The 25301-nt window shown below is 55.0% G+C and overlaps 1 long non-coding RNA gene across 3 annotated transcripts; it reads right to left on the reverse strand.

Annotated features, from left to right (window-relative positions):
- Positions 1-579: 579 nt before the first annotated feature.
- Positions 580-25053, reverse strand: LOC139703486 (uncharacterized). 3 transcript variants are annotated; one of them, XR_011705777.1, is made up of 5 exons: positions 22582-25053; positions 18743-20494; positions 11194-11321; positions 9823-9923; positions 580-694 (listed from the first exon to the last, which is right to left on the reverse strand). It is a non-coding gene; the product is annotated as an uncharacterized lncRNA (long non-coding RNA). The 3 variants fall into 3 exon arrangements; XR_011705778.1 differs by lacking the exon at positions 580-694 and adding an exon at positions 5712-5869; XR_011705779.1 differs by lacking the exons at positions 580-694; positions 9823-9923; positions 11194-11321 and adding an exon at positions 18370-18612.
- Between the last annotated feature and the right edge of the window lie 248 nt (positions 25054-25301).

Below are 25301 nucleotides of genomic sequence, written 5' to 3' on the forward strand. Positions count from 1 at the left end.
ATCACCACCACCATCACCACCAACACCAACACCATCATCATCACCACCATCACCACCACCATCACCAGCATCACCATCACCACCACCATCACCAGCATCACCATCACCATCACCACCATCATGACGACCACCACCATCACCACCACCAACACCATCACCACCATCATCACCACCATCATCATCATCTGGATCATATCCCAGTCTTCACCATCTTCCTCACATCAGCACCGCCGCCATTATAACAATCATCCTCGTCCTTGGGAACACAGACCCACATGGTGGATCAGTTGTCCCCTGGGCGTCTGTTCTCAGAGAACCACGAGCCGTACAAGGTGCTTTCCCTGCTCTCCTCCATTTCCCAAAGATGTTGATCCGAGGGACATTTGCCCTCTGGCTGGTGCAGTTCCAGCTACGGCTCAGAAACAACTAAAAGTGAGGAGGGGACTTCCTGAGGGACATCGTCGAGATGGCCTTCCTGCAAACGCTTCTGGTGCACCCCTCCTCCTTGACACCCTGTTCCTGCCCACGCCTTTGCCTTCCCGCCATTCTCTGTTTCCTTGGGAATAAACTCACCAGAAACGAGAACTGGACGTGGTCTCTTCTCGTCTTCGTTTCCCACGAGGGGTCTATTTCCTTTGGAGGAACTTGTCCTCGCCGAGTGTGAGCGTAGGAATGCCGTTCTTTCTTCCCCTTTCTGGGAGAGATGATGAGAATTCTAACGGTCCTTCTCTGCTGTGGCCACCCGTACCCTAAAGCACTCAGTTGGCCTCGTGGACCAATTTTTAAAACAGTGGCTTTTCCAATGGCGTGGTGGGCATCAGAGAGACTCAGCTTGGATGCCAGGAAGAGTGGGATCCAGCAGAGCTGGGAAGATACCCTCGGAAAAAGTCCAGATTCCTAATTAACTTCTAAATTTCCTCCAAACAAGGAAATTAAAAGTGATTGTCATTGATTAGATCGGACATGGAGATATATATGTATCTCTCACTGAACCAAATTTGAAAGCTTTCTTATAATACAGCTGATGTCACGCCTGGTTCCTGTAGAGATACACAGGAAACCCCAGGCGCTGAGTGGCTCTGACTCAGGGCTGGGTGGGTTGGGAGCCTTGCTGAGGTCTCACTGCGTGTTCCTAACAACACTTTAACTTGAACCCCAAACTTGAGTGAGGGAAGAACACCCAACTGGCAGCTATGATCCACCAAGACAGCCCAGGACTCCACCTTCTCAAATAAATAATTGCTCAGGCCAATGAATACCCCAACCTGCCCCATGAAATGGTAAGGGGTTGGTTCAGGGCATGGTGTCTGATAGCGGAAAGGCAGGCACGAAAATTGGGAAGTCCAGGAAGGAAGACTTTCACCATATGAATGAATCAACCAACCATCCATCCATCCACCCATCCACCCATCTGTCCATCCACCCATCCGTCCATCCACCCATCCACCCACCCATCCATCCATCCATCCATCCATCCACCCACCCACCCATCCATCTATCCATCCATCCACCCATCCATCCACCTATCCACCCATCCACCCATCCATCTACCCACCCATCCACCCATCTGTCCATACATCCATCCATCCATCCACCCACCCATCCACCCACCCACCCACCCATCCATCCATCCATCCATCCATCCACCCACCCACCCATCCACCCACCCATCTATCCATCCATCCACCCATCCATCCACCTATCCACCCATCCACCCATCCATCTACCCACCCATCCACCCATCTGTCCATCCATCCATCCATCCATCCATCCATCATCCACCATCCACCCATCCACCCACCCATCCATCCATCCATCATCCACCATCCACCCATCCATCCACCTATCCACCCATCCACCCATCCATCCATCCATCCACCCATCCATCTATCCATCCACCATCCACCCATCTATCCACCCACCCATCCATCCATCCACCCATCCATCCATCCATCCATCCACCCATCCATCCATCCACCCATCCACCCATCTATCCACCCACCCATCCATCCATCCACCCATCCATCCGCTCATCTGTGTAATTTTCCATCTACCTGTCCATCTGTTCATCCATTTTTCTATTCATTCAGTCACCTGTCCATCTACTCATCCATCTGCCCATCCATCATCCATCCATCCTTCCATTCATCCATCCATGCATCCACCCGTTTATTTAATCATCTGTCCATCTGACCATTCATCCACCCACCCATCCACCCATCCATCTCTCTACCCAGCTGACTATCCATCCATCCATCATCCATTCTTCCATTTATCATCCTTCGACCTGCCCATCCAACTATCTACCCATGGACTCCTGCAGCCACCCACCCACCCATCTAACTCTCTATCCGTTCATCCATCCAGATACCCACACATCCATCCATTCCTCACCTCTTCATCCATCCCTTTGTGCACACATCCATTCGACACGCATGCATGGTGCGATATCAAGAGCTTCCCCAACCTGGAAGGACAAGGACACGTATATATGGGCAAGATAACAGGACTCCCGCTCCATGAAGAAGGACCCTGGGCACCTAGGAAGGGAGACGAGCCTGAGATCAGAAACTCAGAAGACTAGGGCTCCATTTGACATCCTGTGACCCGCATCGAAACACGTCCCCCTACTCAGACAGTTTGGTGATAACAGTGAAGTGAGGTGGAATGTGAGTGGGACAGGGGATGAGTTCAGTATTTTTGCAAGTAGCGGGTAGAAATTAGTTTGTCACGTATAAGGGATATTGGAAGCATGGGACAATCGTCATTTATACAGTCTTGTTTAAGGAACAACACGGACTCCAGAGTGGTCACAAAACAATCACTCATCGTGGCGGATGAGCCATATGGGGAAATCTGAGGATAGAAGACCTTGAACGTGCACCCCCAAGGACGTTGGCTTGTAGGCAGTGACAGAGTGTGTGGGGCACAGAGAAGGGAAAGATCATGCCTCTGCACAAACTGGATTCCAATAGGGAGTTGCTAGAAGAAGGGAAATCAGCGAGGAATCCATTGGTATAACCGAGCTTTGGGAAAACCACCGAACAGGGACACCCCAGAGTCACGGACGTCAGGGAAATCGTGAAAGAAGGTGAGTCGGGTAAGGAAAAGCAAAGTCGGCTAAAATTTCAAAACCGAGGAGTCAGCATCCAGCAACGTCAGCACAAAACACAGTTTCTGACTTGTCTTGAGGGAAAAGGAGCGATAAATGAGGGATTTGAGCAGTTGGGACGTCGTCCACCATGATCTGATGCCCTCTCAGTGACCAGAATCACCAACGGCCGCCATCTTTGTATGTTGTGAGAATTGGAAAGCTAGAAGTACCTTCCTGGATTTCTTTGCCTATAAATGGTGTATTCGTAAGATTTTCACCACTGTAACAAAATCCCTGAGGAAATCAACTTACAGGAGGAAAGATTCATTAGGTTTCAGAGTTTCAGAAGTTTGGTTCCATGGTCACTTGGCACCATGGTTTTGAACGTTTGGTCAAGTAGGACATCATGGTGGGGAGACTATGGCGGAGGAAAGTTCTCAGCTCATGGCGGTCAGGAATAAGGAAGAGCAAGGATAGAGCCAGGGACAAGGTATAGTCCCCAATGATAAGCCACCAAGGACCCACTCCCTCCAAGTCGGTCCCATCTTGTGCCGTTTTCCCCACCTCCTGGTGGACGATTCAGTTACTAATGGATTAATCCACTGATGAGCCCAGAGACCTCTGGATCCAATCCCCTCCCCAACGCCCCACTCTGGACATGGCAGCATGGGATGAGGTTCAAAGTCTTCAGCACAGGAGACCCTGGGGGACCCAATCCATGCAAATGGTTAAATGGACGTGAACAAAGAGGACGAGCAGGTCCTCAGAGGGAAGTGACTTTCCTCTGGGTCTCGGAAAAGGGAGAGAGACGCGGCTTTTAAAGGATCCCATTTCAGACTGTGTCACCACTAAGAGGCTCCCCCCGGGAACTGGATAGAGCAAGAACTAAGGTGGCCCGAGGGTCAACCGGCAAAATCCTCATGCGCAACTCCCCACCAGAACACAATGGGACATCCGTTGAACACCCACGGAGACTGCACGTCCCCATGTAATTGAAGGAACGTGCCAGTCTCCATATTTACATATATTTAGATTGATACACGTATTTATGATATTTGTTTATATATTTACCGAGACAATTTCAATGTACATTTATATATATATATTCCCCCGTTTGGGGAATGTAATTACTGTTAATATTTCGCTCGGGAATTTTTCCTTGTTTCCGACATGCATATTGATAGGTTTCACCCACAGGCAATGCTAGATGCAATATAGAGGCAGAACTCAGGTGCAGGTGCAAAGCAAATATTTGCATATATAAAGCAAACATATATAGATACAAGAGCCCAAGTGTATGTCGTGCGTATATTTGTCTGTGTGCATTTCTGAGGCTGCGCAGGTTGGGCGGCTCTAGCTAAGGCTTGAGCGGTCACCAGGTTCCTGCACTCTGGGGACCTCAGCTCTGACACGAATCCACACACTCCCCACGTCTAAAGGGATTGGAAAGAAATGGGTGGAAAGTCAACAGCAATCGCACAGATGCTCTCCAGCTGCCGGAATCTGACAGGCGGCCCCCTGTCAATCATTCCTTCTATCGGGTTTCTCTTGATGCTTTGCAAAGGAATTATTTTAGCTTTGGGGAAAATCTTCTTATCCCAAAATAAACGATCGCGGGGAGACTGAGTGTGCCCCGGACGGGGGGGGGGAGGGGGGGCTGGAGGCTGGCTCCGCCAGGAAGAAGAAAAGGGTGCTGACCCCTCTTGGCCTTGGGAATGGAAGAGGGGGTGACCCTCCTGCACCGTGTAGCTCACAGCGGGGACCCCCAGGACCCTCCCTTGGGTCTTAGGATCCTTCCCAGGATTCAGTGGTTGGTCTGATTCCAGCAAAAGGAAAATTGAGTGCGACTCTCTAGAAAACACCCATTCCTAGTTGTTTTGAAAATTTACTTAAATTTCTAAAAAAAACAAAAATCCGACCCGATGTATCCGGAGAGATGCTCAGGGTCTGCAACCGCCATGTGCAATGTGGGTCCGGGTTTGAGAAGATGGAGACGTTCAAGCAGCAGACGGTCAGGTGATGCCCTTGTGGACAAAATGGAACTCTATTTTAAGAGACGGCATCCCAGCTAGGAAGGAGGATGGGACATCCCGTGTCCATCACAATATGGTTAAGAAGATTTTGGGAGGAAAATGTGGGAAACGCCAATTCCCGAGCTGGAAGGGACCCAACAGGACACGGGGACACCCAGCACTGGGACCACTTTTCTTCCCGACTCCATGCTTGGGGTCACTAGTCATGGAGAGACACAGCAATCCTCTCCAAAGGCCAGCCTGGCTGACCGGTCCATTAGTCACGGTGGCTGGATTCTGGTGAGCCACCCAGTGTCCACTAAGTCAGAGAAGCATGGACGAGTTTCCTAAAGGAGATTCACGGGGTCAAGTGCATGTCCTCCCGTCCAGTGTCCAGCATCCAGTGTCCAGCTGACAGCAAGCGCAGAACATGCCCATGTGTATGTGACCGCTTCATCCACCACCCACGATATTGCTCCAGAAACTGGTCAATTAGGATGTTCCTCATTCTTCCAGGTGGACGTCCAGCCTGGGCCACCCGGAGGACCATTTCCAAAATAATGGCGTGGTTCCCAGGTGCACAAGTTGAGGGTGTAGACGTGTCTTTGGGGGAAAGGAAAGGGAACGTGGAGACTCGTGAAGCTGTGAGCCCTCTCCAACATCCCTGAAGGACTTCGAGGGACGTGTGGCATCTAGGTCACCAGAAGGTCCTCAGAAGGTGGGTTCTGCCACGAGTCTCGGACGCTCACGGCCGTACGTCCGCCTGAGGGTTTGGAATAAGTTTGTTTTCAGAACAAAACGCAAAGACCTGGGCTAAGGACCTGGCAGTGTCCTCGTGTCCCAATAACTCATTATAAAAACCCAAGAATAACAATCTAGGTTTTTTTGGGGCGTGGAGGACGAATCTGTCAAGAAAGTGCTCAGGAAAAAATCATCTCAAGGTGCAGCGGAGAAGCGGAAGGAAGAGTCGGCGTGCAGTTCGGTTTCTTGCCTGGTTTGTTTCTCCCCCTCCTGTGCATCAGGAGGACCGGCTCACTTCCCTTAGTCAAGGTCTTTCCTGTCATGTCACATGACGTCGGCGGCATCTGACTACCCGTCTGAGGACCTTTGACCCCTTCCTTTCCCCTGGTACAGAGCATGGTGAGCATCTCATGAAATGGACTGATCTGATGGTGATGGTGGTGATGGAGGTGATAGTGATGGAGGTGATGGAGGTGATGGAGGTGGTGATGGAGGTGATGGTAGTGATGGAGGTGATGGTAGTGATGGTGGTGACAATGGTGATGAAGATGGTGGTGGTGGAGGTGATGGTAGGTGGTAATGGAGGTGATGGTGGAGATGGAGGTGATGGAGGTGATGGTGGTGATGGTGGTGATGGTGAGTGATGGTGATGGTGGTGATGGTGGTGATGGAGGTGATGATGGTGATGGTGATGGTGGTGATTGAGGTGATGGTGGTGATGATGGAGGTGATGGAGGTGATGGTGGTGATGGTGATGGAGGTAATGGTGGTAATGGAAGTGATGGTGGTGATGGAGGTGATGGTGGTGATGGAGGTAATGATGGTGATGATGGTGATGAAGATGGTGGTGAAGGAGATGATGGTGGTGATGGAGGTGATGGTGATGATGATGGTGATGGAGGTGATGGTGACACAGGTGATGGTGATGGAGGTGATGGAGGTGATGGTGATGATGTAGGTGATGGTGGTGATGGTGATGGAGGTAATGGTGGTGATGATGATGATGGTGGTGATGGAGGTGATGGTGATGGAGGTGATGGAGGTAATGGAGGTGATGGTGGTGATGGTGGTGATGGAGGTAATGATGGTGATGATGGTGATGAAGATGGTGGTGATGGTGGTGAAGGAGATGATGGTGGTGATGGAGGTGATGGTGATGATGATGATGATGGAGGTGATGGTGACACAGGTGATGGTGATGGAGGTGATGGTGGTGATGGTGATGATGGTGGTGATGGAGGTGATGGAGGTGATGGTGACACAGGTGATGGTGATGGAGGTGATGGAGGTGATGGAAGTGATAGTGGTGATGGTGATGGAGGTAATGGTGGTGATGGTGGTGATGGAGGTGATGGTGATGGAGGTGACAGAGGTAATGCTGGTAATGGAGGTGATGATGGTGATGGAGGTGACGGTGGTGATGGTGATGGTGATGATGATGGTGACAGTGGAGTTGATGGTGATAATGGTGACAGTGATTGTGACAATGGTGGTGATGGTGATGACGATGGTGATGGTGATGGAGGTGATAATGGTGATGGAGGTGATGGTGATGATGATGGTGACGGTGGTGTTGATGGTGATAATGGTGACAGTGATTGTGACAATGGTGGTGATGGTGATGACGATGGTGATGTGATGATTCACTTCCCAACTCTGGGTAGACTGACATTGAGTCACCCCAGCCTGGCACAGGTCGCCAGCCATTCTGCAGTCGAAACGTCACTTACTGCAGCGACAGAGATCAACACCTGTCACCAGCAGCTCGGCTCCGAGCAAAGGCTCGTGACTTCACACTGAAAGTCTCTAGAGTTGGGGACAGCAGCGGGAGGGGGGAAGGAGCCCTGGCAGCAGCCCGGGTGCTGACCCGTGGGACACAGAGGCGGTCACCTCCAGGGTGAACTGCTTCTGTCACCTGCGGGATTCCTGACTTTCCCATGCGATTACCCATCACGGGGCGACCCTGCTCCCTCCCTGGCTCTGTCCCCCAGAGAATGAGCTGAGCTGGGGGGGGACAGTGTCGTCAGGTAAGGTCCAGAGCCTCCTGTCCCCTCTCTGCTGGGTACTACTCTGCTTCAAAGTTCCCAGTGGCTGTCCCCTCTGTTCTCCTGACTCCTGCACAATGTCATGCTTCGTAAGAAGATGGTGGCTCAGCTCTTCCGTGAGGTGGCATCAGGTGGCCCTGTGACTCAAAGCCACCCAAGGGACGGCCATTGCGATGGGCAGCAGGATTGCTCATCATCTAGGGGGCCCGGAGGACGGAGGCTCCACCAACACTGGGCAGCCTCCTCCCCAGCATCTGCGGAGCCCAGGACTTGACCAGATGCCAGCAAACAGCCGCCCGCGGAAGCTACCGGTGCGTCATTAAGCAAGGTCCCTTGTGAGAAGCAGCAGCCACCGTCGAATGCTGAACAAAGGCACGGTCAGCGTCCCCTGGTACCCACAGGTGGCTTTTGGAGCCCACCAATGTGTACGATCCCTCCAACAGGTTCCACACTGACCCGTCCTGGACACAAAGAGGTGGACACCATGGTAAGAGGCGGGTCCTGTCCACAGCTGGACCCCAGGACCTGTGAGTGGGACCTGCTGTGGGAACAGGGTCTCTGCAGAGGTCGTCAGTGAAGGGTCCTGAGATGGGCTCCTCCTGGGTCAGGTGGCCCTCGTGCAATGGCCGTGTCCTCCCAAGAGACAGAGGAGGGGACACAGACCCAGAGGAGGAGCCCCGTGGAGACAGAGGCAGAGACTGCAGTGAGGGGCCACCAGCCCAGGGCCACCTGGAGCCCAGGAGCTGGACAGGCAGGAGGAGCCCCCTGGACACCGTGCAGGGAGCTCAGTCGGGGACCCTGGTCCAGCCTCTGCCCCCCAGGGCTGGGGAGGACAATCTTATTATTATCATCGTGCGATGGTGGCCATCGAACCTGTTGGTGTCATCATCCTTGAATGATAATACAACGTCCATTTCCAGCACAGTCTCTGCCCCCAACTTCCTCTCTGCCATGTCATGGATTTCTGTCGGAAGCAGATTTGTGATGTCCCTTGCCATCGGGATTCACGTTGGGCGCCATCTGCTCCAACCAGCTCCCCCTGATCAGTCACCCTCCGCCATATTGAGCCCCAGGATTCCTCCTTTGTATCTAAAAAAAATAATTCGTAGAAACGCACAGGACTGAAGTCCATTGGGGGACTCTCGGGTGGGGACTTGGCTACGCCATGACTCATCACTGGTGACGTGTTTGGGTTCTAGGTGAAGAAGGATGGACGGAACACCTTGGGAGGAGACGTGGACCAACAGCCTTTGGAGGACGGGCTCCGGTTCCTCCCAGCTGGCTCCTCGGAGGTTGGACGCTCTGCTGGCCCATTGAAGACCACTGCTCTGCCCTCATCTCCCCCCTCCTGCTCCCCAATGACACGTCATGGTTGTCACTCGATGTGCAATTCCATTTTGCAATCCACAGCGCCCAGGGCGGGGGTCTTGGTTCTGATGACCCCCTGACTCCCATTCACCAGGCGATGGCCACAGGGTGGGCAGCTCCAAGCATCGTGGCCAAGCCAAGAAGCAAGATGGCGGCCGGAGGCAGAGGATGGTCAATGGGACCCAGGAAGGAGGCGAGGTGCTTTCCCCGAGCCCCAGATTCCCTTCCTCGCTCTGCATCGCCTCCTGGCTCCAATCTCTCCCCCTCTGGATGTTTTCGGGGATCCCCTTGAGTCCACCAGAGACGCGACGCCCACTGGACCCTGGAGCCAAGGGTAGATGCTCAAACTGGGGTGTCTCCCAAGGGCCCACGGACGGAGGGCTTGGAACCCAAGGAAGCAAGGTCCAGAGGTGGGCTTCCCGGAGGTGACTGGATCCACGTCAGAGATAAGGACATGGCCCCAGGAGGCAAGAAGGAGAATCCAAGGACAAGAAGATATTGTCCCCAAAGGCACAGCCCAGTGACCCCCTTCTCCAGCCACCTCCCACCTGCCTTGACTTACCTCCTGGTTCATTTGGGGACTCACAGTATCCAAGGTCCAGTCCCTGGTGGCCGACTCCATGGCTCTGGCCCAAGGGGAGCAGAACAAGATGGCGGCAGGGCCTGGAGGAGGAGAGCAGCTCAGGACAGGGCACCAGGGAGCAGAGAGAGCTCTGCTCACCAGGGACAGGACAGAGACCCCAAAGGCACAGCCCAGGGACCCCCTCCTCCAGCCACACCCCACCTGCTGCAGCCACCACCCAGTGAGTCCATCCAAGTGGATTAATCCACTATGAGTCTACACCTCTCCTAACCCAGTCATGTCACAATATGGCGGCAGGGCCTGGAGGAGGAGAGCAGCTCAGGACAGGGCACCAGGGAGCAGAGAGGGAGAGAGTGGAGCCAGGGACAGGATATAGTCCCCAAGAGCACTCCCCAGTGACCCTCTCCATCCAACTAGGTCCCCTTTAATCAAAGCTTGGTGTCTCCCGAGGACCGCTTGGGGACTTTAGAGCTTGGATGGCACCCGCTAAAGATGAGCAGAGCTGTGGGCGGGAACCTGCCACTCAGCGACTCCCGCCCACACCCTACGGGTCCGTGGTGGTGCATGTGGGTGTCGGAGCTCAGGCAGCAGATGCTCATCCTGCAGAGACAGAGCCTCCGGCGGGAGGCTGAGCTGTGCAGACGCAGGATTTCTGGACAGAGGCTGCTTTTTGAGCCCCTGCGTGCGGTTCAAGGCCATGCCGTCACCTGGCTGGTTTGGAGTATAGAAGGATGGAAGGAGACGGAGCCCCATGCCCGCCAGCGCACGGGACCCCGTCTCCATTTCTTGCTGGGACTCTGTCGCGGGTGCATCCTCCACAAAACCAACAAACATCAGAAACAGCTCCGTACTCTCTCTATATATATCCTGATTAAAAAGTGGGCGGCAGACCTAAGTGGGCACTTGTTGAAAGAAGCTAGAAGTGGCCAGGAGGCTTATCAAATAATGCCCAGCATCACTGACCATCAGAGAAATGGAAAAGCCAAACCTCAATGAGACACCACCTCTCTCCAGTGAGACTGGCCTCTATCAAAATGGCAGGTGTGGGTGATGATGTGGGGGAAAGAAGCCCTTTTGGAGATGCTGGTGGGAATTTTAGTTGGTACATGGAAAACAGTATGGCGGCTCCTCAAAAAATTCAAAAGAGCTGCGCATGTTGGCATCATCCGGAAATCCCAGCAGCTTGGGAGGCTGAGGCAGGAGGACCGCCATATGGGAGGCCAGCCTCAGCAACTTAGCAACGTCCTAAGCAACAGAGCAAAGGAGGCCCTGAACACATTCCATTTTCATTACTGTCACTAGATACCCAAGGCCGGGTACTTTAAAGAGTACAGAAGTTTCCTTACTCACATTTCCATTTCTAAAAGCCCAAAGATTACGGTGGTGCTCCGTCTGGCGACGGCCTCTGGGACTTGAATCAACCTCCGCAGCTGCAGACTCCACATGCACAAATGGTTCCCATGGAGGATCTAAAATATCTGGAGAGAAAAGACGGATCCTGACTGAGCGTGCACAGACTTTTTTCAAGAGTGAATATAAACGAGCAGGTAAGTCCGTGATCAGGAATCTGCAAATAACCTATCAAAGTGGGTTCACGGCGTCTGCGGCTTAGACCCAGCGCTCAGCTGGGACAGTAAACGCGGCTGGTGACCGTTGGGAGCCCGGGCAGTGTTCCCCGGGAGCTGGGAGAGGGAACAGGTCGTCCGTCAGGGTCAGCTGCTGTTTTTGCAAAAAATAAGGGTCATGAAGCCGACGGGAAGGTCATCTCAAGGTCATTTGGAGACGCACAGGCCTGTGCATGGATAAAGGGCAGTCCCGACCCAGCATCCGAGGAGGAGGAGTGGATCATATGCCCAAGGGACTGGTCCAACTGGGGGACCATTATGGGCATCTGAAGGATGGCATAGATAGATAGATAGACAGACAGACAGATGACAGCTGGGTGGACAGATGATGAACAGAGACTCTGTCCTGCAGGTCTCCCCTGCACTGGGGGCCTCTGGGGCTGGGGCTCTCTGGGGTGGGCTGTGCTGTGCGCTGCAGGAGGTGGAGCAGCCTCTCTGGGCCCCACACACCAGGAGCCAGGAGGAGCCCCACCCAGGGTGTGAGAGCCCCCTGGACAGACAGAATGGGTAGATGACAGAGAGATAGATAGACAGACAGGATGGGTAGATGACAGGTAGATAGATAGACAGATGGATAGGTAGACAGGAAGGATAGATGATAGAAGATAGATAGATGATAGACAGAAGTGGTAGATGACAGATAGATAGATAGATACATGGATAGACAGATGATAGACAGGATGGATAGATGATAGATAAATGATAGATAGACAGGATGGATAGACGATAGGTAGATAGATTGGACAGATCGATAGGTGATAGATACACATATATGCACACTGTCCTGTATATAAAATATGCACTAAGACCAAAAACATATATACTGACAGATACTGGATTCACTAATATATATCGCTTTTGTCTATTTACTAAAATACATATATCACAACACAATAATTAATACATATATTAATATGCATGCAAAACATGGGGACACATAAAATGCGTATTAGTCAAATATATATATATATGGAGGGACAGAGGGAGTGAGAGAGAGAGGAGCCGGGGACAGGATATAGTCCTGGAGGACCAGCTTCCATCCTCTGTCACCTACAAGGACCCGTCCCCTGTGACCCCTGGAGCCCTCTCGAGGCACATGTCCATCTCCAAGACCAGCCTCGCCATCTGACTCCTGCTCCCTGTGAGCCATTGGTCAATCTGGGTACCAGAAGTCTTCGCGGGTGGGGTCCAAATCACATCCTGTGACCTCGCCAACTGCACGTCCCTCGATTGGCCCCACGGACCTCACCAAGAAATCTTGCAGGCTGCGGTCACCCAGACCCAGGCGCTGATTTCCTGGGTCCCTCTTGAGCAGGGTGGCGGACACTCACCGAGCACCAGACACGAGCGCGTGTGTGCACGGAGGACACGTGGGCACCCGGGATGCCCACACGCTCTCCAACGCAGGCATCCGCCCAGGCACCTGGCGTTCCCAGACCTGCTGGATACACGTCCACACGGTCATGCCCACGGAGGACACTGGGGACAGGTGCACCGTCCTGTGTGGACCCACCCAGAGGTACCCGCTCTCACGCGCCCAGAGGCACCTTGAGATGTTTACAGCATAAAATTAAGACCCGGTGTTTGATTGACAGGGTCCCTTGGGGTCTACTCTGCCCAGAGTCTGTCCAAAGCAGCTGGTCACTGCCCATTTTACAGTCATGGCACTGCTAGGTCTTTGTCTTGATGTGGCCGGGGACAAAGAGACCTTTGATATCTATTGATAGATGCATGAATCCATCCATCCATCCGTCCATCCATCCATCCATCCATCCACCCATCCACCCATCCACCCATCCATCCATCCATCCATCCATCCATCCATCTGTCCACCTCCACCCATCCACCTGTCCACCCATCCATCCATCCATCCATCCATCTGTCCACCTCCACCCATCCACCCATCCGTCCATCCACCCATCCATCCATCCATCCATCCACCCATCCACCACCCATCCACCACCCATCCATCCACCCATCCACCTGTCCATCCATCCATCCATCTGTCCACCCATCCACCTGTCCATCTATCCGTCCACCCATCTGTCCCCCCAACCACCCATTCATCTATTTCTCTGTCTGCCGTCTAATCCGTCTGCCCGTCTCCTGCCTGTCATCTCTCTCCATCACTTATCAATCTGTGACAGTGCCCTGTCCCTTAGGGGACATACGTCCCCATCTGCAGGAACTCTGGTGGCAGGTCCTGGCGGCCAGCGGGCACAGCTCAGGGAGTGGCTCCCCATCCTACAGCACCCAGCCCCCAGCAGCCCCAAGCGTCCACAGCGACCAGGTCCTGAGACCCTGGTGCAGACAACGGAGCCATCGAGTGGCCTTTAATCTTCGATGCACAAACAGGAGGTGGGGAGGATCCCCCCGAAACTCCAAGGTCCAGCACCAAACGGTCTCCGCGTCACCCTGAGTCTCCGCCTCTGAGCCCAGCATGACCACAACCTCGGGGTCCCTTTCCAACCAGATCCTGCAGAGATGCGGGTGACGCACACGCAGGGGGGTTGGTGACACACTTTCAAGTCCACAGGTGCCATTTCTCCCCTCCGCAGCAGCTTCACCTAAATTGCAGCATTTCACTCAATTTCATGGAAAAGTCTCTTTTTTTTTTTTTTTTTCCTTTTCTCACCTTTCTTCCTCCCTCTCGACGTTGTCACTCACATTGACAAATGTGCAGAGCCGCGGTGACTTGGCACAATTTCCAGAGGACGCAGCCCCGGCCCTCTGCTGGGGATTCAGCCCGGGGCACCCGTTGCTAATGGAGGGACTGGGCTCGAGGGCGCATTTGGAGTCGGTGCCCTTGGCCGGGGGCAGAGCCCGGGCGTCGGGGCACTTTGAAGTTGAGCGATGACGTCTCGGTGTGAAAGTCACTGAATGCATTTCCAAGGGACTGGCAGCCAGGGGCTGCAGCGGCTGTTAGAATGGAAGGAATTTGAAGGAGGCCGTGGGGAGGGGACAAGCCACCGCAGCTGGGGATGAAAACCGGAGCCGCGGCCGCAAAGTCCCCCTCGGGGCTGCTCTGCTAACTCGCAGTTAATGAAAAGTGGCACTTAGGCTTCTGGGTTTGATTGATTTAAACGCGACATCGGATTATGCTGCAGGAGAACCTCAGGCAGCCGTCAGGGACGTGCTCCGGCAGGAGAGGAGACTCGCGGTTGGTTGGCACCCGGGCCGCGGGCGCAGGCGGGGCCCTGTCTAGCTGTCTGGGCTCCTCAAGGCTGCGGGGACCAAGGGAACGAAGTCTGCAGTGGGTCCTACTGAGCTAAAATCCAGCAATCGCAGCCAGGTCCCCTGTGGAGGCTCCAGGGCAGAGGCCATTCTCGTCCTCTCCCCGAGTCCGGAGGCTGAGCCCCCCCCTTTTTTTTTTTTTGGTCTCAGGGACTGAACTCAGGGGCCCTCGACCCCTGAGCCCCGTCCCCAGCCCTGTTTTGCGTTTTATTGAGAGACAGGGTCTCCCTGAGCTGCTCAGGGCCTCGCTTTGGCGGAGGCTGGCTTTGAACATGCGAGCCTCCTGCCTCAGCCTCCTGAGCTTCTAGGATGACAGGCAGGTACCACGCCCAGTGGAGCCTGAGTTCTTTAAATTCACTGTGTCCATGGGACGGAGCCTCGGGCACCACGGGGAGCAGGGAGCACCCGAGTGGGTGGTAGTGGGTGAGGTTCACACTGAGTGCTGGGGGCTGCAGCCTCAGGGCGGCGGGGGATGAGGACAGGGCGTTCCTGGGGTGTGCGCTCCTCCTGTGACTCCTCCAGGGGAGGAGTCCTGCAGGAGAGGGTCCCCTGAGCACCCTTCAGCCCTGAGCAAGTGGGTGGGGGGGGAGTGAGACAGAGACAGAGATGAGAGACGAGGGGAGGAGAGATGTGAGAGACGCAGGGACGGGGAGAAGGTGACAGAGATAAGACGGAGAGACGAGAGACGAAGAGAGCAAACAGAGAGACGGGGTGTCCCCCACTCCTGGTTTGTGGGGTCAGTACAAGAAAATCAGGAACCACCCAGCTGAAGTGGATTAATCCACTAATCGGGGTCTGTCATCTGTCAATTCTATCATCTGTCTATCATCTACCAATTCTGTCTGTCCATCTATCTCTCTGTCATCGACCCATCCTGTCTGTCCAGGGGGCTCTCACACCCTGGGTGGGGCTGCTCCTGACTCCTGGTGTGTGGGGCCCAGAGAGGCTGCTCCACCTCCTGCAGCGCACAGCACAGCCCACCCCAGAGCGCCCCCAGCCCCAGAGGCCCAAGCTGAGCATGAGAGGTCACCGGCCGTAGCCGGGGACACCTGCCATAACCCTCACAGACAGGAGAGCCGCCCCCGCGTGCCTGCCCTGGCCTCTGTTTGGTTACGGATCCCGGTCACGCAGCGCGGTCCCCAGCGCCCCAGGCTCAGCCAAAAGGAAACGCTGTGTCTTGGGCGACGGCTCGGGCTCCTTTAATCCTGCACGACGGTTTTGGTTGTATGACTGACTCCGGCAATTCCTGTTGTCTCCTGGGAGGGCTTAGATTCTCAGGGACTGATTGCCTTCGTCACTTGGAGAAAACAAAATATTCTCTTTCCCCCCACGGAAAGAATTTCCAAAACAGGCAGAAAAAAAAAAAAAAATGTTGGGACGCGGCTGGATCCGTTGCTTTGCATTTTGAAAGTGGCTCTTGACAAAGATCCTTCCTTCAGAGCTGGGAGCTGGGTTTTGCAGGGACTTTGGGGCTTTTGCAAGAGCCCAGCGTGAGGTCCTGCAGGCGGCTGCCTTTGAAAGCCAAAGGTCAAATGGTAAAAAAACGCCATTTGTATTCAAGTCTGCAACCTGAGCGACTGTGAGGCCACCCCAGGGAAAGGGGAAGGTCCCGCTTCCTAGCAGGAAAGCATCTGGGATTATTCGTCCCCAGCAGCCACAGGGGCTTGGCTCCAGGTCCCCTGGTGGACAGCAACATCCCTGGGCACGGAGACACCGAGGCCCTGTGACCTCCGTGTGTCCCCCTATGTACCTGACGAGGCCAGTCACCTGGTGGGCAGTCGGCCTGGCCGCTCAGGAGCTTCCCGTTGGACCTGCAGGGTCACCGAGAATGGGAACATGTGTGTGGCCCCACAAGGAACCTGTGGTCTCACGGACAGGCACTGGGGGCTGATGGGGGTGTGGCACACTCTGACCAGTCTTTATCGACTATCATGAAGGTGACCCCTTCTCTGCAGCAGGCAGGCACAGAGGCCTGCAAATTCCCCGACACGGGACAACTTGTCCCCGGGGTGTAAAACAGCATCGTTTATTTTTGGGTACCAGGAATTGAACCCAGGGTCCCTAACCACTGAGCCACACCCCCAGCCCTTCTTATTTATTTATTTATTTTAAAAATTTTGAGTCAGGGTCTCGCGAAGTTGCTCCATAGGGCCTCCCTATGGAGCTGAGGCTGGCCTCCAGTTTGCAATCCGGGCCTCCTGACCTCCCAGGAAGCCTGGGGACACACGGGGTCTGTGTTGGGAGTGTCACTTGATGGGTGACCAATGGGATACAGGGATCTGGTGGCTTCTTTGCTCCATTCATGCAAACTTGGATGCTCCCCAGCCTGGCCCCAGGGGTCCCTCCCTGGAGGAAGGAGCCCCAGCCACCTCCTGGAAGGACATCGGAAGAGCCAACACCCCTCATGGGCTGGGTTTCCTCACACCCAAGATGGCAGATGTCCGCCCCATGAGGCCGTGAGAACGATGACCTCCACGTGGAGCTGGTGTCCAGAGAGGGTGGATGGGTGGATGGATGAGTGGATGGATGAGTTGATGGATGGATGGATGGATGGGTGGGTGGGTGTATGGATGAGTGGATGGATGGATGGATGGATGGGTGGATGGATGGATGGATGGATGGGTGGGTGGATGGATGGATGGGTGGATGGGTGGATGGGTGGGTGGATGGGTGGATGGGTGGGTGGATGGATGGATGGGTGGATGGGTGGATGGATGGGTGGATGGGTGGATGGATGGGTGGATGGGTGGATGGGTGGATGGATGGATGGGTGGATGGATGGATGGGTGGGTGGATGGATGGGTGGGTGGATGGATGGATGGGTGGATGGATGGATGGATGGATGGACAGGTGGATGGATGGGTAGATGGATGGGTGGATGGATGGATGGGTGGGTGGATGGGTGGATGGATGGGTGGATGGATGGGTGGGTGGATGGATGGGTGGATGGATGGGTGGGTGGGTGGATGGATGGTGGATGGGTGGATGGGTGGGTGGATGGGTGGGTGGGTGGATGGATGGGTGGATGGATGGGTGGATGGATGGGTGGGTGGATGGATGGATGGGTGGATGGGTGGATGGGTGGATGGATGGGTGGATGGATGGATGGGTGGATGGGTGGGTGGATGGGTGGATGGGTGGGTGGATGGATGGATGGGTGGATGGGTGGATGGATGGGTGGATGGGTGGATGGATGGGTGGATGGGTGGATGGGTGGATGGATGGATGGGTGGATGGATGGATGGGTGGGTGGATGGATGGGTGGGTGGATGGATGGATGGGTGGATGGGTGGATGGATGGGTGGATGGGTGGGTGGGTGGATGGATGGGTGGATGGGTGGGTGGATGGATGGATGGATGGGTGGATGGGTGGGTGGATGGATGGATGGGTGGATGGGTGGATGGATGGATGGGTGGGTGGATGGATGGATGGGTGGATGGGTGGATGGATGGGTGGATGGGTGGGTGGGTGGATGGATGGGTGGATGGGTGGGTGGATGGATGGATGGATGGGTGGATGAGTGGATGGGTGGGTGGATGGGTGGGTGGGTGGGTGGATGGATGGATAGGTGGATGGGTGGGTGGGTGGATGGATGGATGGGTGGATGGATGGATGGGTGGATGGGGGGGTGGATGGGTGGATGGGTGCAGGGTGGATGGATGGATGGGTGGATGGGTGGATGGGTGGGTGCATGGATGGGTGAGTGGGTGGATGGGTGGATGGGTAGATAGATGGGTAGATGGATGGAAAGATGGCTGGGGATGGATGAACGGATACACACATTGATAGGTGATGGGTGGGCACATGAATGAGATGGTCCATCCATTGCTGGACCTGAAAGAACCCCCTGATGTTACCAGAAACTAATGGAAGACCACTTTGCTCGTGCCCACAGGATCCTGGGTCGGCCTGTGGAATCGGGGAAATCAACACGTCAGTCCTGCTGGGCGCCGAGCCTGCCTCCTCCTCTAACATCAGATGGAGACTGAAACCCACAACCCCCAGGAATCAGCCGCGCCCTGGAACCGGCTCCACTCACCCCGCAATCCATGACTCTTCCCTCAGAGTCGTAGGACATTTAAGTTGTTCTCCGCGTCCATCTCCGCAGCCTGGGGAAATCGCTTCTGTCCAAGGTCAGTCTTCACTGGGCAACGGGAACGTGGGTGTAGCCGGGAGACGAGCTGCTGCCCCATCAACACTGTGCATCTGGACGCCTTTTGTGATGGTTAAACCGACCGCCACGTGGGCACCATGACCTGGAGCCAAGGACGTGCCAATGTGCAGAGGTTGCACGTCTTGCTAGAATCCTGGGTTCTCGATTTCGGTGCCCTGTGCTGCTTGTCGAGAGATGTTATACGGAAGACGGAGCCTCAACCTTGGAAGAATCTAGAAGCCACTATAGTCCAGAAACACGTTTGTCTGGGCTCCAGGGCTCAGCAGATCCTCTGAGTGACCTGGGTTTTGAAGTGCTCCCAATGAGAGGGGCCAGACACGGCTGTACGGAGCGGGCAGTGGTGGTCAGCTAAACTAGAGGACCACAGAGGAAGCTCTAAACAAACACTGACTGCTGAGGAATCCACTCGGAACGCTGTCGGAGAACATCAGTCACCGTCAGAGGATCCCCAAGGGAGCAGACGAAACCCATTGATGTTGGGGGACATCTTCAGACGTGATGATGGCCATAACCACACCAACGGCTTCGTAGGGACATGCTGATGGTGACCAGCATGTCCTACTAGCTGCTGGCTTGCTCCCTTTCCTTAATGAAGGACGGGGACATGAGCAGAGACCGCTACTGACTCCGCAGAGCAAGTTCGAGCTAAGGAATTCCAAGATGGTAGCAGCAGAGTATTAAACCAATATGGCGCCACGGGCATGGAGATCCTCAAAATCTGTGAGTGGGACCTGGTGTGGAAACACGGTCTCTGCAGAGGTCATTAGTGAATGGTCCTAAGATAGGCTCCTCCTGGGTCAGGTGGCCCTCATGCAATGGCCGTGTCCTCCCAAGGGACAGAGGAGGGGACACAGACACAGAGAAGGGGCCACGTGGAGACAGAGGCAGAGACTGCAGTGAGGGGCCACCAGCCCAGGGCCACCTGGAGCCCAGGAGCTGGAGAGGCAGGAGGAGCCTCCCGGGCACCCGTGCAGGGACATCTGGATTTCCACTTCTGCCCTCCAGGATGGGGCAGGATGAAATTCTGCTATTTTGAGCCACTCGGTTGGTGGCCATGATTTATGGGGACCACAGGAAACTGGTACATGCCATCATGGACACTAATCTGTTGGAACAAGCCTGAGTCATCTAATGGGGCCATCTCTCCCATGTCCACTTGGAAACCTGTCCCCAGGAGGAGCGTAGGAGACAGGACATAAGGGCGGCTAGAGTCCCAGCAATGTCCCTGTGGACTGATCCCATTGGGTCTCACCTGTGCCATCGCATGGCGGGTCCAGCTGGGATGAGGGAGGGCTGGTCACCCCATACCTAAGCCTTCTCCGTGCCTGGTGTCCTCTCTTGATGCTGTCCCACGGCCATGTCACACTCATTGTTGAGCCCGGGGCTCTGCTGTGAAGGGTCTCCAGATGGTTACTGTCCACGTGGGCCTCCTGGGCAGCGGGTGAAGAATGTCCTCTGGTTCTCTCTCCGGCGACTCCAGTGAAGCCCTCTCCATGGTGGTCGCTGCTGTGCCCAGCACAGAGAGGAGGTGGACATCTTCAGTGAATGTCCCAGGGAATCCAGGGGCACCTCATGTGTCTCCCGGCTTCATGACAGAATCCCAAGCATCTTGGTGATCTGCAAGGGAAGAACAGAGACAGCCTCCCCTCAGGTCCCCCTGTCCCCCGTCCCACGCTGGGCGAGGGGAGACTCTGAGGGTCGACTCTCCGCCCGGGATGAGGGTTGGTTTCTCCCTGCAGGGCCGAGGGCTGACCCCGGGCTCCACAAGCTGGTTCTGTGGGCTGAATGCGGGGCCCTTCTTTTTGTAAATGTAGTTATTTTGGGCAGAACACACTACACTCACTTCTTTGCCTCTGGTCTGAGGCTGTTTTGTGGTACGGTGACAGAGCTGGGCACTGCAGTGGACATTATCGGCCCATAAATACCTGAAAAATGACCTGTGAAATCTCTCTCTGACATCTATGTACCTATCATTCATCTATCTATCTATCCACCCATAAACCCGTCCATCCATCTACCCATGCATCTACCCATCTACCATCTTTCCATCCACCCACCCACCCATCCACCTGTCCATCCATCCACCCACCCATCCACCCATCCATCCATCCATCCACCCATCCATCCACCTGTCCATCCATCCACCCACCCATCCATCCACCTGTCCATCCATCCATCCATCCATCCACCTGTCCATCCATCCATCCATCCATCCATCCATCCATCCATCCATCTACCCATCCATCCACCTGTCCATCCATCCATCTACCCATCCATCCACCTGTCCACCGCCCGTCCACCCACCCACCCATCCACCCACCCATCCATCCATCCACCCATCCATCCATCCATCCATCCATCTACCCATCCATCCACCTGTCCATCCATCCACCCACCCATCCATCCACCTGTCCATCCATCCATCCATCCATCCACCTATCCATCCACCTGTCCATCCATCCATCCACCCATCCACCCATCCACCCATCCATCCACCATCTTTCCATCCACCCATCCATCCATCTACCCATGCATCTACCCACCCATCCATCCATCTATCCACCCACCCACCCATCCACTCATCCATCCATCCATCCATCTACCCATGCATCTACCCATCCACCATCTTTCCATCCACCCACCCATCCATCCATCCATCCATCCACCCACCCACCCATCCATCCATCCATCCACCCATCCATCCACCTGTCCATCCATCCACCCATCCATCCGCCCGTCCATCCATCCACCCATCCATCCATCCACCCATCCACCCATCCATCTATCCATCCATCCATCCACTCATCCATCCACTTGTCCATCCATCCATGCATCCATGCATCCATCCATCCATCCATCATAAATTCATCACATATCCACCAATCAATCAATCATCTATCAATCTGTATCATTCACCTCTCTCTCCTCCATCCATCTCTATCCATATATCTACCTAATCCATCCATCTAGTCAATCAACCACCTATTGATCCATCTACCATTTTTCTATCATCCAGTAGGTATCTCCCACCCTATCTGACCTACTACCTACACATGTCAATCCAAGTACCTTTCTCTCAAACACCCGTCTAAACTATTATGGACCTACCTGTTTAGCTGACCAACTTTTCACCTGTCCACTCTCGACCCATCATCTCTCTATCATCTCTCTTCGTCTCCACCCACGTCTACTTGGTGGGTATCCATGTCTCTCCCTGCCTGTTCCTCTCCTTCCTATCTCACTCTCTGCCATGTGTCTATCCATTGGACCTGTCAATCATCTGTCTATCTATCATCTGTACGACCATCTACGTATGATCTCTCTCTTCCACCGACCTACCATCTATCGATCATCCTATCTCATCGATCCATCTGTACCTACCCATAGATACGTCTTTACGTTACTATCTTTGCCGATATATTTCTATTTTCTACCCCACTCCCTGTCCCCAAGCTATCTGACCTCTGTACCCACCATCTATGTCTGTCCATCTACCTGGCTAGGTATCATCTTTCCATCACCGGTTTCAGTATCAATCAATCAATCAATCATGTGTCAATCTACCATCTTTCTACCTCTACCCATCATCTCCATCAATCTCTCTACCATCTGTCTGTCGAACGGATCATCCATCTTTCAAAACTACAACTGTCCCCAGCATACAGATGTCCCCTGCTCTTCTAGAACACACGACGGATGAGCACCTGCGTGACCTAATGGCACTGTGACACCGTCTCACGCAGCACCTTGGAGCGCAACACTTCTGCATCTTTTCCGTCCAAGCGGGTAGGATGAGGAGGATAGACTGGGGTGACCTTGGAGAGCACCATTCCCAGGGGTGGGCTTCCTGTGCAAGGTGCCACGTGTCGGAGGGCAGCTCCCTGTGGCTTGGGACAGGTCTTGGTGGCAGGGTCCTCTGACTCAACCCTGCCCATCTTCAGAGCTTTGCAACGCATCAACTTCCGCGAGGTCTGGCCTCCCCACGGGTCACCTGCAGACATCGAGGCCGAGTGTCGTCCATGCCGCCAGGTCAGCGCGGACAAAGCAAATATGAACCATTAGTGCAAGACGCACGTCCCCAGCACCAGGTTGGAGCCCGGGCACTGGATGTGAGCGGAGCTGACTCAAGGTTGGGACCTCCATGGGACCTGTCACTCCAGGGGACAGACGGGAAGCTGAGCCACAGCCACTGACCTCTAACGAGGGTGCAGCCTCGCGGGAGGCCCATGGGGCCCTAGTGGACGCCTCTCGGGCATTTCCACGATGGGATGCAGGAACCTAGTTCCCATCCCAAAAGGAGGGAATCTCTACTGAGGATTGTTCCCAGCCACCAAGTGGCTTCTAGAAGCATCAGGCTCCAGGGGGCTCCTCCTGCCTGTCCAGCTCCTGGGCTCCAGGTGGCCCTGGGCTGGTGGCCCCTCACTGCAGTCTCTGCCTCTGTCCCCACGGGGTCCTCCTCCTCTTCTGTAGTGATGATTCTGGTTGATTCTGGTGATGACATGGGGCACACTTGGGAGGACTCCAGAGTGACCTTCTCATCTCGGAATTCTTGACCATGGCTGCAGAGATCCTGTTGCCAAGAGGGTCACCATTCTGGGGACCAGGACAGGGACATTTCTTCCCGGGGCTACCGGTCATTTCGTGAGCGATCCTTTGGAATGAAAATCGCACCAAGTGCTTAGTCCCAGGACATGGAGAGCAGGATTCAGGATCCTGGAGGGACAACGGGCAGCACCTGTAGGTTCAGGAGGAATGTCCAGCTGGCGTGGGTCAGCGCAGACACCGAGGGACAAACATCTAGGGCTCAGCTGGGCACTGGACATGGTGATCATTATTCTAGAAGCACAGACTGAGGGACAGTCCAAGACCTGAAGGTGCTACCAGGAGAGTGGGGTGGACATGCTCCCAGATGACCTCTATGATGAGACAGGTCCACCAAGGGCGGCCACCTGTGCATCCTGCATGGTGAATGGGCAGCCAGGCACCCCCCCTGCATGACCTGTCCCAGAGAATCCCACAGTGACCTTCTCCTGGCCCGTCCTTGACCTGTCCCACAGAATCCCAAGGTGACCCCAACCAGACCCTGTCCATTCCTGTCCTACTAATCACATCCTGACACCATCCCAGCCCTGTCCTCGTCCCTTCCCCGTGGAATTCCCTGGTGACACCAGCCAGACCCTGTCCCTGTCCCCAGTTCTCCCGAATGCCCACTTGGCCAGCTCACGTCCTCCATGGGACCAGTCTCAGGGTCCCATGGTACCCGTAGCCCGAGCCTCGGTCGAAGGAGGTTGACCAGATGGTGAGGTGGCCCCATGGGACACATCCGTCATCCTGAAGGGGATGTCACCTCCCTCCACATCTGAGACCCCTGATTCCAGGAGATCATCTTGGAGTGTGACCTGGTGACTTGGAGAAGGGACACAGAGTCCCCGCCACACCACCAGGTTGCAGGCGGCACACGGTCCCCTTAAAGGAGTGTCCTCAAAACCAGTCCTCGGTCGCCGTGGGCCAAGCACGCACAACTGCACACGGAGGTGGAAGGATTTAATGACCCGTGGCACCCGTGACAATTTGGCACTTGGGCATCCCAGGACTTAAGGCTGAGGACCACCAACGAGTGGTCACCTCCAGTGTCCCTTTGGGTGGCAGAGATCTACAAAGCCGGGCCGCAGAGCCCCAGGGCCACAGCTATCTCAAGATGGCGCCGGGGCTCCCGTCGGGGAGGCCGGTCAGCTGACAGCTTGTGGCCCACAGCTGTTGCTGCAGCTTCTGGTCGTAGGTGACCTGCAGGGACCTGGTCTCCTTCTCGTTGTACAAGTAGCGGCCACCAACTCCTTCCAGGTCCGGGGTGACCGCCGCGTAGACGGTGGTCCACGCTCCTTCCTCAGGCGTCTGTGGGCAGGAGGGAAGATGGCGGAGAAGTCAGTGTCCAGGGGAGAGCATATGGGGTTGCTGGGACCCACGCAGAGCTCTGGAGTCACCAGAACGTGGTCGCCAGGGCCGGAGCTCCCTCCTCCTGCTTTCAGAAGTGGCATAGGTTGTATCACAAGAGGTAGGGTGGGATAGAGGAGGTGGTAAGAACAGTGGGTCATAACAGTGTAACCTACTCAGTGGATTAATCCACTTGGATGAACTCAGCAGGTGGGTGTGGCTGGAGGAGGGGGTCCCTGGGCTGTGCCTTTGGGGTCTCTGTCCTGTCCCTGGTGAGCAGAGCTCTTCTCTGCTCCCTGGTGCCCTGTCCTGAGCTGCTCTCCTCCTCCAGGCCCTGCCGCCATCTTGTTCTGCTCCCCTTGGGCCAGAGCCAGGGAGTCGGCCACCAGGGACTGGACCTTGGACACCGTGCGCCCCAGAGAGACTCTTCTGTGTCCCCGTCAAGCCCCAGTCCTACAATTGGTGACTGTGCACGGGGAGCACTCAGCCTCAC

Source organism: Marmota flaviventris, chromosome Y (assembly GCF_047511675.1).
Source record: "Marmota flaviventris isolate mMarFla1 chromosome Y, mMarFla1.hap1, whole genome shotgun sequence".
NCBI lineage: Eukaryota > Metazoa > Chordata > Mammalia > Rodentia > Sciuridae > Marmota > Marmota flaviventris.